We start from the raw sequence: 12,046 nt of genomic DNA, 5'->3' as shown, positions 1-12,046 counted from the left end.
AGCTGAGGACTGAGGACGGGCTTCATCTTCTTTCAACGCAGACACCGCCTCAAAGCTCGTCAGGCTTTGGTGTTGGTGTTTTGTTAGAATGCTTTGTAAAAGTGGCCATTCCTACCGCGGTGGCTTCCCCCTCTGCCTGGCCGCCACGGCTCTGTTCTCATCCTAGAGGATATTTCATCAGCTTTAAAATACAGCTCTCCCAGACAGTGTCACAGCTGCAGCTGCAAGTACTTTCTAAGACTGGAGATGAATTAGGCCATCTAATTTTCAATTGGCTTCGCTGGTGCTTTAGAACATGGTGGATAATAAATTCAATACGTGTTCTGTGGCTAACATTTTTGGTTTTGCAATTATAAATCAGAGCACACAGGACTATCAAGCTCCCCTCCCCCCCCCTCCCCCCCCCAGTCACCTGGATTAGCTGTTTGGATCGCACAGCAGTTACATCTACATCCACAGAATTGATTTGTATTGCCTGAGAGCTCTCTCTTCAAGTTCACTGGCAGGACTGTATCTGATGTGTCACATACCCCTAACAACAGTGTACCTATGCGAGACCTGCAAGCAGCTGCTGGGGAAGGAGGGCCAGAAGTGAGAACGCTCATTTCTGTGATGGCACCCTGAAAAAGGAATCCCAACGGTATTTGCATGTGCAGATGCTCATCTGCTGCATGGGGAACAGTTTCTGTTTGGTTGTTTCCTTGCTTGTTTCCCCCTTCAATATCTTTGCAATATACTAGGCTTGTTAAATCCTTGAATTCTTGAAGTTCTTTAACAACAAGAGATGCAAACACTGTTGGAGGTCATAGCCTAATCTTCAAGCTGGGCATTCAGACCAGGAAATATATTCTGTTTCTTTACCACACATGTATGGCCCATCCAGGAGATGGGAATTAGTCAGACAGTCTTACTGCAATTCCATGGCCACCTAAGCCCTATTTAACTATTGACTTCTGTGGAGCTGTCGTCTTCCCTCCATCTCATGCCCTCCATTCCCAACTCCCTCTCTTGCTTCAGGTCTGCGACTTACTGGATCACGTGCTGAGCCATTTTAGTGTGCTTAACCTGGCAGAAAGCTAATCTGCCAAAAAGTTCCCTCAGTGTGCAGAACGTGGGGTCTGGTGGGCGCAGAGCCAGTGCCAAGGAGGGCGAGAGGTTTCTCTGGTCCTTCTGTATTTTGCTCTGTCACCAACTTAACCCAGGAAATTTTTTATTATTATTACTTCATTTAACACCAGAACTTGTCTACGTACGTAATCCCTTCAGATGAAGGTGAGGGCCATGGAAGAGGGGTCATAGCCCAGCACTAGCATTGGTTTAGCTGTGAAACCAGCAAATCTTTGGGTCACTTTTATTTGGGTATGTTTTATTGTGCACCAAGACTAGAAAGCAGGATCACAGATCAACTTATGAGTATACAACTATTGCTTTATTTTCTGGCTAATACACCTAGAAATGGACAAAACGAGCATGATGCTAGGTTAACTGTTAAAATGCTTGCTGTCCCTGGTCAGTAACCTGATGGTATTTGGTAGCCAGGCAGGCATCAGTCAGGTTGCGAATGTCAGCCTCCCTCACTCACTCACCCCTTACAAGGGACTGGTCCCTGATCTTACTGAGTTGCCTTCTGACTCACCACTACATCTCTCAAGGTTTTGTGTCTTTTCATGTTGGTGTTTTTCCTCCGAATCTTTGAGTTACTAAATTGTTATTAAACTGACAGCTTCATTTCTCCATTGTGTCCTTTCCTTGTGTTTACTTTCTTATCTTACCTGGCTTAGTAACCTGTGTCCTGTCTTGCACATGGACTAATGACAATAACCACGCTCAATGACGAATTCCACAGTGTAATCAGATCAAAGTCACAAGACTGGGCCTCACAAAACTGTTTGTTTGGCCTAGTCACACAGCCTTCCATGAATCTGCAGCCATAACCTGCAGGCTTTTGTACAGTGCAATTCACATTCATCTGTGTCTTGTGTTTACATCACCTAGGTGTCCAAATGCAGACATACCTGCTGAGTATTTGTTGATCTATTACCAACGCATGTGAGGACTGCAATCCAGCTACCCGAGAACCAGCCCGGAACAGCAGTGAAAGAAGGTACTTTATTTTGAGACAAACTGCTTGGGGGGTGGAGTTCATAGGTAGCTTTTTGACAGCATAAAACAGTAACCGTGTTGTCTGTTCCTGCTCATTCCTGTGCTGTGTTTGCATAGGCATTTGTACAGCTGCAGAACAGACTGAGCCAGGAAAAGCAGTGTGGCTGAAAAGAGATCTTCTCTGGGTTTGCTTCAATGTGAAGCAGTTTCAGATTTTGGTTTATGGTGTGGCCACACAAGGCCTTGTGGGGAGCAGCTGGGAGGTGGGCACGAGCAGCTGGAGGTTGGCAGGGGGCAGCTGCTTCGGCTGGTGGAAGAAGCAGTGCTGCTAAGTGTCTAACCTGCACTCTCAAGACGTGGTTTCACGCCGCTGCTATGCTGAGCTAACCGCAGGCTGCAGTCGTCACCCGAAGGGGAGCGGGGTTTTCCCACTTCCCTTCCATTGTCTTCCAGCTGCTGTCGGGATGTGAGCTCTCGCATGCGTCTGACCTCAGGAGGAGCTACTTCAGGCAGAAAAAAGGGGCTATAGTTTTGCTTAAATTCTGGAAGTGTGGTTAGTGCTAAATAAAATATATTCCCCATTCCAGACACTTAATGGGAGAAAATGTCACAGTTGTATGCAGTGTAGAGTATTAGTTTCTTAGCAGCTGTGACATTTATCATGATACCTAAACCCTTGTAACTTCTGTTCAGCATTTTTACAAGCTGAACAGCACACTTAAAAGTGGATAACCCTGCCAACAGTCGGACTCATGTAAGTAAAGGGATTATGAAACATAAGCATTTGCACCCTGGTTTTAGATTGTCTGTCAAACCTGAATAAGCTGAGACTGATCAGCTATACTGATTTATATACTTTTATATCCAAGATTAAGTTTAGGATGACTTTCAGAATGGAAGATATGTGGGATATGTTTCTAAAAAGAAAGTTTTAACAAAGCCTCACAACAGTGTGGTATTCCACAGCAGCTGCTAAGCAGAAATTTCTAGCTGCTAAAACTGGTCAGATGTTAGAGGAATTAGATCCACAGTGTCTCAGAAAAGGGAGAATACTATTTCCATGATTTGTATAATATCATGATGGTATAATGTAAAAGACAAAGAAAAGATTTGGTCTTAAAATGTGTGATTTGTGTGTTCTATCAACGCAGAATACAAGTTCAGCACAGGCAAGGGTGGTACAATATCTCCTGTTGAAAGGAAGGTGAAGAAGCAGAGTAAATAGTTTCCAAGACTTGTGATCTTTTTCTCATCCAATTTGTGAATTAGGCAGATTTCCAGTTGTCACACCCTGTATCTGTGATTCAGAAGCATTCAAATGCTTCCTGAAAGCCACCTTGTCTTGGCTCAAGTAGCAGTTGCTTTTGATTCCAGATTTTTTTTCTCTAATAAAGCTTTCTCTTTGGTTCATTTGCTGTTAAATCATAGTTAGTCTGTGGCTTTGTACCGGTAGAACGGTTCTTAGGGTAGTTTATAACAATTCTCAGTGTGAAATAAGCCATAAGGACAATTTTTTTTTTCCTGGTGTATTGGTGTCTGTACTGAGTCTATATTAACTATGCTGATACTTAAGGAAATCATAATTATACGTAATATAAATTTAAAACCTAGAGCTAAATGATTCTCAAAGCATAAGGCCTAGCCTGTGTAGTTAGGTCTGTGTAATAGATCACTTTTATTCGCTAGTGAAAGTCCACTGGCTGGTCCTTTGTCGGAAACAGTATTTTTGTCTGAAGAATGAGAAGCTTCAACTAATCTCTCATTCTGATTTTTTTTTTTAAGATTAAACAGAAAATATTTTTCAAAATGTATTATTCCATTCATAAGTGGAGTGAGCTCTCAGAATATTCACAGGGTCATTCCAGCTGGATGAAACTTTTTAGGCTGCTATGATTTATACTCTCTGGAGTATCATCTTGAGTCTTCTTTCCCTTCCAGCCCTGACTGCTGCTTCTTCCTCTCACCCATTCCCTAGAGGAGCAGTTAAGAGGGCTGAACCTGAAAATGATAGCACCTGACCAAGAAAGAGTAAGGAGAATATGGGAAAGAGAGGAATGACACCCAAAAGCACAGGTGGTTTGATTTCAGAGTCACGTAAGAAGGGGAAAGCTTTTGGACATTGGAACAGCAGAGCAACAAAGTGTTTTATGGGTCATTTACTCCTTGTTTGCTAAGATTGCCAGTGGGATAGACTAGTATGTCAGTATGGACTACAGCCCTCTGACGTGGAGCAAAATAACTAATGATTCTGCCTGTCTGTTGAAGGAGCACTTACTAGGAAATATTCCCTTGTCCTCTTCACATGACAACCACTTAAGAGCCACTCACAAGAGAATTTTTCTAAGTGTTTTCTGTTCAAGGCAACTTTCTGAGCCCTGGAGGTATTCATGATATAGAGCAGGAGAGCTTTCACATGGATGAGATTCTTAAGCTGTATTTATAATTAAACTGGGATTATTTTTTTATCTCTCCACCCCTCTTTTCCCCACCCCGCACTTTCAAGCCTTTGAAGAGAGGCCAGCTTTCTGGCATGTCTGTCATAGTTCTCCTGTTTCTGGAGAGCTTCCAGGGGCAGAGATTTCTGGCGGGTTATCGAATGCATCAGGCAGGGACCACGAGATGCTGCTCTCAGCGGCATTGCTGCATCCCTGCTCTTCTCTATGTGTCACCAGGGTAAAGCGCAGGTGAGAGACTAACTTGCCTAGTTTCTAAGCTGGAAATGGGAGCCAAATTGCTGGTATGAACAGTCTACCTTAAATTTATATGTGAACATAGGTATATGTTTGAATGTGCATGTAAGTGTACAGAGAGCATTTCAGCCTCCTCTGACTCCGTTTGCTGAGGTTGTAGGATGCCCTCCGTGTGTTACAGCTGGGGCAAGCCTGTGGACGCCCCGCTTAGGTTTTGAAGTTTTTTATATAGAGCAGCTCAGAAAGGGAATGGAGAAAGAGACTGATACTGGCTTTGATACACTTTTCTACCAGTGCTGAACTCTGACTGACTGTTAAAGGCAAGCAGCCAGCCGTTATTAGATTGAAGGGCGTATCTGTTTGTAAATCTGGGTCCCTGTGATCACCAACTGGATACTTTTGCTTCTGTTCTGTAGGAAGACACCTTGGTACGTAATTTTTCTGTACGTAAACCGTGGACTTTTTCTTTTTCTGCAATATGCGTCAGAGCTGGTTATTTCTGTTCTTTAAGGAACAGAAATGATCACACTAAATCGTGTAGCAGATTTTGAAATAGGGCCTGATGTTTGCTGTTTGGCTGTGGGTTTCAACAACCTTGCCTCCTTTGTGATTATTCAGGGTAAAATTGAAGTCGTATCTATAAGTATGCAACGGTTCTGTCTGTAAAAGATTAGTATAAGATTAAATATTTTTAAGGTATGCAGTTATCATCCTTTTTTATGGTGGAAAAAGGAGAAGGCTAGTAACTTGCCACAGATGCTAGAAGTTTGTAGTGGACAGGAAGTTAGGCCTGCATCTTCCAAGTCTTTGGCTAATAATAATATGGTCATTCTTCCTTGCTTCATATACTTCTGTAAGTCCAGTTAATTGATTTTTGAGGGTACTTAGCTCTTATTATAAATAACTTTTAAGAATAATAGTAATTCCAGGTGGTGTTTGTCTTTGGAATCAATTCTGGAGAGGACAGTACAGCAGTTCATTAATTTTCTTGTCTCTAGTTATTGATTACTCAGCTTTGAGTAAGCTTTTCTTGGTTCAGCTTAACTGGTCCTTTACATTGCCTTATCTGTTGACTTTGACTGATTGACTCTCTTCTATGCACAATATTTTTTTTTTCTCCAAATGAATAGTAATATGGCTTCATTCTTAAGGGGCTTAAGCTATAAAAACCTCATGCATAAACTGGGTGAGTTAACTTTTGACCCCATTTTGGCTAACAGTAGCAACCATCAGCCGATGGAGAACTTTATCTTTCCATGGCAGTTTATAGTGTTTACACAGTGTCAGATAAGAGCTGGAGGAATTTTACCCCTGTTTACAGCATCACTTGACTGTGTTCAGTGAGAAATCCTTCTGCAGGACTAAAAGGATACTTAGAATGCTGTATAGGGCAGAATGTGCGTTACAGTGTTTTTCCCCTCACGCTTCACCCTATGTGGAAAATTTAGAATCTTTTGTATTCTCTTTTAGACTAAAGAGTTTATTTTTTGACTGAAAATATTACCCACCATGTGTTTATGATAGTTTTTTTGTTGTTATGCAATTGGCTGACTGGGTTTTGAGTTCTTTGGAAAACTCAGTGGGCTAATGAGTGTTCGAATTGGGATTTTTTTTTTTTAAAGGACTTTATTCTAGAGCTGATAAATGAGAAAAAAATCCTTGAACAGGTTTCAAGTTTTATCTCTGTCTTTGACTTGGAAGACTGGGGGATGCATGTGGAGTTGGTACTTTGCTTGCTAGTGGGAAATTATTGCTACTTTCTTGTTTTTAAGGGAGTAGTTTATTTTGTGAATTGCTATTACACTTCTGCAGGAGACATGGTAGAAGCATTTAATTTCCATGATAAACAGGCAATATGAAGGTATTGCCACTCCGTTCTACCTGTGATGAGAACAGCAGCTAGCAGATGTCCCTTGTAGCAGAAGTCAGAGACCTGTCTGGGGGGGGAAACGTGTTTAGTTCTGACCCCAGGCATGTGGGTTGGGATGTGTATGTGTGTGTGTGGTTAGATGTGTTGCAAGTGTTTTCCTACCTGCATGCTTGGTGTCATCTGACTGTGTTTCAAACTTGCAATCCACTCTTCAAGGCTATAAAGAAATAGTACAAATTAAAGGTCAGGCAGAGACATACACATTTCTTGTGGTAGAATTACAGGATGAAGGGCGTGGGTTGGTGTATTGCTAGACTTTAACTGCAAAACATCAAGGAGGTAATTCACAGTGGTGTGGCAAGTGCAGGAAGTGACATACAGATCATACTTGCAAATTAGCATAACACTCTTAGGCATTTGAGTTAGAGCCTCTTCTGCAGCCTTTTATATATCAGATCGGGGTGGATCAGCAGTCTTCCCTGGGACTGGGAGGATTTGAAGGTCATTCATCACTGAAATGTTTTCTGAATGGAAAGTGTTCTTTGCATTTAACTTTTAATCTTGTTTTGCATTTCAAGTTTCAGTGTACTTTGGTGGCAGGAGGGTTTGGAAAAAAATGTTGCTGTAGAAATCTGGCTACAGTTATCCCCAAAGCTTAATACAACTGCTTGTTGTTTCTGGGTTGTAGGAATTGAATGATAGAGGAACTATATCTCTCTTTTTCTCTACTATGTTCTCCTGCTGCAGACCTGGGAAGTGCTTGAACTCTGCTGGACAGCTTTGCGTGCAGGCAGGCTGATAATCCCACCAACTGCATGCTGGGGCTGCTGTCACCTTAAAAATAATGTTGGGGAATCAAGCCCTCTGAACTTTAACAGAAGTACACTTATGATAAGTATCTATTGACAGAAGGAGTATGTGTGGGAGATCTCATAACTAGGTAGCATAATTATCCAGATGGTTGCCCTGCTTGTTTCTTTAATCGGATGCCCAGTGCTTAAGAAACCAAGGGTTTTGGGGAGCGAATGGAGGGAGGGAGACAAGGGAGAAGGAAAGTAGTATCACTTTTTGCGATGTGCTTTATCTTGGTCCATGTTCAAAGCTTTTAGTCTTTCTTTCTCTCTTCTGCTAACCTGCATTATCTTTTATACAACTTTTTGCCTCTCAGCACCTTTCAGCTCAACAGTTTCTCAGCTGCTGATTTATTTTAACAAATATCTTTTATACACTCTAATCAGTTGGTATGATCATATGGCCTGTTTAAATTTTATTAAGATCATATCAATTAAGTTACAGATTTGTACCTGTTGTACGGGCAAATCATGTGTATTAAGTTGCCCTCTGATGCTTGTATATGATGTATGACTGCATCTACCAATATGACAGTAACTACTTTAAAGGAAGAAATTCTGTTCCGTCGGAGTTGTAGGGACCAGATGTATGTTGTGACGCTTCTGTCCTTCAGGCAGCGGCGGTTGTTGGAGATGCATCCCTGTGTTCCCTTCTCTTGGTGCAGCCAGTACGTCGCGTATAGTGTTAGGTTTCTCTGGTAATGTATAAAGATACTTCCTGAAAACAGTTGTATGTTTGAGAACCTTTTGATGATGTGGCATCCCTTTAATACCCTATTAAAGCATCAACTAAGAACTGATCAGGAATTAGAACAGCTGGAAAGAAGAGAAATGAGATTGTGGGGCCTGAATCTCCATGCCAGGGTGAAAGACATGCAAGCTTTGCTGCTTTGCTTGGTCTTCAGTCAGCATGCTCAATCTGGAGACGTATGCCAGTTCCCAGGTGCAGGTGGCCAGTTTGGCCACCACCTGATTTCACGCCTGGATGGGATCTGGCTGGAAAGGAGTCGCTGCGAGCGCTCTGGGGCAGCGGGCAGCCGGGGAGGTGGCGCGGGGCAGCGGGGCCGCACAGCACACCACCCAGGGTAGCTCCCCTGAGGGCAGCGCTTTGAGAGCTGCTCTTAAGGGTGGTGCTTAGGTTGTCTCTCTTCTTCTTTTCCTGCTGTGGCATTTCAGTCCAGCCCATTCATGATAGATAAGTGAGAACGGAAAATTGCAGCAGGAAAGTTCTCTTATTTCAAAAGACTGTTGAACTTCTTTTTTCCTGTAATAAAGTTAATTGCTTCCTATGCATTTGCATGGTAGCATGGGAGGGCTAGTTTGCCATTTGCTGTGTAATTTAGTTCCATAAAATTCTTCAGCTTACGCTTAGAGCTCTAAAATTTGCTGATTCAGCTCACTTCATATATTCTCAGCAACTTAACTTGTCCTGGCTCTTCTGTCAATGATTTTCATTGTCTAATAACACTTACTGATTCAGCCCATCCTGTTTTTCCTACCTTTCTTTCCCTCTTTCTGTCTGCATATGTAAACATTTTCTGATAACCTGTGTTTTTCAGTGTAGTAATGATTAAGAGTGTGAAAGGATGTTCTTTTTGAACCTTTCTGTGCTTTGGGGGTTTAATACTGTAACTCAGGCATACAATTTTTTGCAGGCTGACACTTGGAATAGAAGATCTGAATTTGGAAATGTTTCATTTGTGCTCTTATTTTGTTTACATACACCTGTAAATCCTTGAAGTAGCTAATTGATTTTCTATTTGCATCAATTTCTGTATCATCCATGCAAGTGTCATGTTAGAAGTATCAGAGTAAGAGTGATAATCATAAACTATGAGTTTGACTCTGAAACTCTTCATTCCCCTGTTGATGTTCAGAGGACACATTTTGAGGAATTGCTGGTTGAGCAAGTAGGACTTAATCAAGCACTGAGCAACTTTGGCAAGTCTCTCAAAGTCATTTAACCTCTAGAAGATATGTTTCTAAACTATGGATAACTGATGTATTGGGTGCCCTATGTTATATAACACCACAGGTGAAAATGAATGTAGAAAAAATGGAAATTTAGTATATTATAAGCAGCAAAGAAAAAAAAAAGTTCACTTGTAATAAGAAGTGTGGTCTGTTGGAGTGTAGAGAACAATATATGTGCATACTCATATATATCCCTGTAATGTACCCAGGCTTTGTTCAGGGCTGATCTTGCTTCTCTCTTGATTTCAGAATATATACTTTGAACCAAAAACTGTGCAGAGGACAATAAAATAAACAAAGGTCTTTGACTTCCTATGGAAAAGGTTTATGCTTTTCGGCTAAGAAAAGGAAACAACTGAATCAGGGATATGGCAGAGGTCCATGAAATCATGAAAAAGGTGGTTAAAGGAAGTAGGGAAGGTTGTTCACATTTCACGCACGGCAAGGTGCCATAAAATGGAAAGACAGCTGGTCTAAAGCAAACAAAAGGGAGTACTTTTTTAAAAGGCACAGAAATGTATTTTGCAATTTATTGCCATAGGATGTTGTGATGACCAAATTCTAGATGGGTTCATGAAGTGACTAGATTAATCTAAGTACAGTCCGTCAAGACAGCTGAACACCAAGAAATCTGTTACTGTCTTTGCCCTAGGAAGTCCCTGAGGTTGTCAGAAAGGAGGAATACGTGCAGGAGGAATTATCACTGTAAGCTGTTATGTTCTTTAGTTCTTTCCTAAGACATCTCATTATGGGGAAGTTTTGGAGAGCAGAGGGGAGTGTCATAACTCCTGCTTCCAAAAGGGGGAAAAAAAAATCGGAACCATCTCACAATGGAAATAGCTAAATGAAACATTTCCTTGTTTACAGAGAAGAGCCTGACAGGAAAAATGTTAAAAAATGTCTTATCTAGCAGGAGAAAATGAAGTGAAAAATCTCTTGCACTCATCCATTAGGAAAAAGTATTGAAAGACGCATTAAAATACTTTTGTATTGTCAATCCAAAGAGACAATAATTAAACCAACCAAAATCCTGTAAAATCCTACAAAATGAAACGGCCTAACATTAGTGTTTCCTTATGCTGCTGCTTCTTGTACTTTCTGTATAATGTTTGCAAGTGATGAGGAAAATTTGTATAGCCTGGTGAAAGAGTGTAAAACTGAGGAGGTAAATAATAGAAGTATGAAATACTTTTTGTCATAAGGGATTGCATTATTTTTCTTACTAGTGGTTTTTTTCCCCCCCTTATTGGTATTTTTTTTTCTTGTGTCTTAATGTCTAGTTTATTTTATCACTAATTTGATGATGACATATGTGCCTGAAATACACCCAAGGTTATACAAATAATTTCTGCAAGACTCTGAATATCCTTATAAAAAGCCTGTGGTACCTTCGATTGTGGAAGAAAAAGCGAGCTTCCAGACACAAAAGGAGTAAGATTTCTTCTTTCCCCTAGTGAATTGCCTTCTGTTTAGAGGGGAATAGTAGCAAGGTAAGTTTTCATCTGTGTTCATTTATAGGGATAGCTTGCTCAAATGGCATCTGATAGTTTTTGGAACTGGCCTATAGTCTGTAAGAAGCATAATAAAGAGAAACAGCTACAATAAATAATTTATCTGCCCTTTATGTTGAATTATGCACCTGTTTTGAAAGCCAGTGTGCATATGTTGCATGGTTTGCACATAGTATTTTATATGTGTTCTAGCTGGCAAACTTTATCTGTAGTCAAAGAAGTTAGTTTTTTCCAATGGATGCAGCGTTGGGTGTCTGCCCCTATCTGAAAGGGAGAATTACCAGGCTACGTGGGAATGCATGGGAGGGTCTGAAACAGAAAAAGGCAGGCAGAGCATCTGGCTCTTGACTTTGTGATTAGTCCACCCATATCAGTTCATAAATATCTGAAGGAGCTCTGCTGCAAAACCACAGGTGGGATTTCAGAACCAGAAACCCCATTCACTTCTAAAACACAATGCTTCCTTCTGTGTTTTTATTCAGGGTTGTCTTAGCTGCCGGGGATTTATTGCTTTCAGTAATCTAGGAATTTTTTTGTCTGCTGGTGGTGCTTTCCTGTTTAGCATTGCTCTTGGTTTGTAAACAGGAAATGGAGGAAACAGAAAAATTGCCGATTTCAATTTGCTGAATTTAATCCTGCATGTTACAGGCAATATATATATAGTAAATAATTCTCACCATGCAGAGGCACTGTTCACGTACTTGTTACTGTACTTTCAGTTTATTAAATTCAAGAATATGTTGTTGTCTTTAGGGCAGATAGATGCAGAGCTAGAATGTGCACTCTGTCTCTTCCTATTGCTCTTTTAATTGGATGAAAATTACCTTTTAGGTCAGATTATAAATTACTTCCCATTTTTTGTTTTTATTGCATTGACTAGAATTAAAGGAATAAACAGTGAGACTTTATCAAGGATTGGACTTTCCAAAGTACAAGCCTGTCCTCGCTCTGTAGGAATATTCAGAAGCTGAAGATGGTTTATTCTCAGAGAGCAGGACTTCAGAGATGAGGAGGTGGAAGCACAGCTTTACTGTGCTTGGAGAATAC

General features: G+C 41.0%; 1 protein-coding gene across 7 annotated transcripts in view; it reads left to right on the top strand.

Annotated features, from left to right (window-relative positions):
- Positions 1-12,046, top strand: part of LYPD6B (LY6/PLAUR domain containing 6B) — a 54,838-nt gene that overhangs the window by 24,259 nt on the left and 18,533 nt on the right. For 3 of the 7 annotated variants that reach the window (XM_064514567.1, XM_064514562.1, XM_064514563.1), the window contains exon 2: positions 1,996-2,104. The exons of 1 other annotated variant lie outside the window; for it this stretch is intronic. The gene's annotated coding sequence lies outside the window, so the exon portion shown is untranslated. Of the gene's footprint in view, positions 1-473; positions 641-1,995; positions 2,105-10,176; positions 10,194-10,768; positions 10,979-12,046 lie in introns of those variants that run through there. 3 more of the 7 variants (XM_064514564.1, XM_026097602.2, XM_026097604.2) reach the window with 3 other exon arrangements.

The sequence above is a fragment of the Dromaius novaehollandiae genome, chromosome 7 (genome assembly GCF_036370855.1).
Source record: "Dromaius novaehollandiae isolate bDroNov1 chromosome 7, bDroNov1.hap1, whole genome shotgun sequence".
Taxonomy (NCBI): domain Eukaryota; kingdom Metazoa; phylum Chordata; class Aves; order Casuariiformes; family Dromaiidae; genus Dromaius; species Dromaius novaehollandiae.
This window is presented reverse-complemented; position numbering and strand designations above follow the sequence as displayed.